Source organism: Mus caroli, chromosome 16, assembly GCF_900094665.2.
Source record: "Mus caroli chromosome 16, CAROLI_EIJ_v1.1, whole genome shotgun sequence".
Taxonomy (NCBI): domain Eukaryota; kingdom Metazoa; phylum Chordata; class Mammalia; order Rodentia; family Muridae; genus Mus; species Mus caroli.
Genome location: NC_034585.1, coordinates 54,139,923 through 54,141,278, shown reverse-complemented (window position 1 = coordinate 54,141,278; position 1,356 = coordinate 54,139,923). Strand labels below are relative to the sequence as shown.

Here is a 1,356-nt window from a genome sequence, read left to right as displayed (position 1 = left end):
TTGCCTTTTGTAGAAGGATCTGATGGTGTTTTGGATTTCTTCAGGATCTGTTGTTATGTCTCCCTTTTCATTTCTGATTTTGTTAATTAGGATCCTTCCCCTGTGCTTTTTTTTTCACCCAATAAAAACACAACAAAATTTTTTTTCACAACAAAAACTTTTGTGTTTCTGATGTTTAGGTTCTTCAACCATTAGTGAAATGTCATCACTGGCTCTCAGAAGAGTGTTGATGGCCCCTCTGGAAAGCTGTGGCATGATGGCTGTGGGGCTGCCCAGAGAATCATCCCTGTATCTACTGGTGCTGCCAAGGCTGTGAGCAAGGTCATCCCAGAGCTGAATAGGAAGCTCACTCTCATGGCCTTCCATGTTCCTACCCCCAATGTATCCATTGTGGATCTGACATGCCTCCTGGAGAAACCTGACAAGTATGATGACATAAAGAAGGTCGTGAAGCAGGCATCTTAGATCCCACTGAAGGGCATCCTGGGCTACACTGAGGACCAGGTTGTCTCCTACAACTTAAACAGCAACCCCTACTCTTCCACCTTTGGTGCTGGGACTGGCATAGCTCTCAATGACTTTGTCAAGCTCATTTCCTGGTCTGACAATAAATATGGCTACAGCAACATGGTGGTGGACCTCATGGCCTGAATGGCCTACAAGGAGAAAGAAACCCTGGGCCACCCACTCCTGGAAGGACACTGAGAGCAAGAGAGAAGCCCTCGGTTGCTGAGGAGTCCCTATCCCAACTCAGCCCCCCACACTTTGCATCTCCCTCACAATTTCCATCCCAGACCTCCATAATAACAGGAGGGGTCTAGGGAGCCCTTCCTTCTCTCTTGAATACCATCAATAAAGTTCACTGCACCCACAAGAATAAAAAGAAATGAAATGAAATGAAAAGACAGTAGAATTTGTCATTTTGCAACTTCATGACCAAGAATGCTTCAATAAGCCCCTATTATAAGAGAGTGTACTTCTACATACACTTAGTACATATGAACCTATTCTCCAATGCTTCTTTTGGAGAGTTATGAGCACATGGCAATGACTACCTTCCATACAATCACGCATTTAATGCTACATAGTTTTCTTGTTCTAGTTTGATTTTCCATTACTGAGATAAAAACCATGACCAACAGCAACTCAGAGAAGGAAAATGTTTAATTCATCATATGCTTTACAGTATACCATGAGGAAAAGTCAGGGAAGGAATTCTAGGTAGGAACTTGGATGCAAGAACTGAAGCAGAGGCTAAGGAAGAACACTGTTTACTGGACTGTTTCTTATGGCTTGCTCAACCTGCTTTCTTTCTTTCTTTTTTTCTTTCTTTCTTTCTTTTTTTCTTTCTTTCTT

At 42.6% G+C, this 1,356-nt stretch overlaps 1 pseudogene; it reads left to right on the top strand.

The window, feature by feature from the left end:
* Positions 1 to 198: 198 nt before the first annotated feature.
* On the top strand, positions 199 to 651 carry LOC115029559 (annotated as a pseudogene).
* The last annotated feature ends 705 nt before the right edge of the window (positions 652 to 1,356 follow it).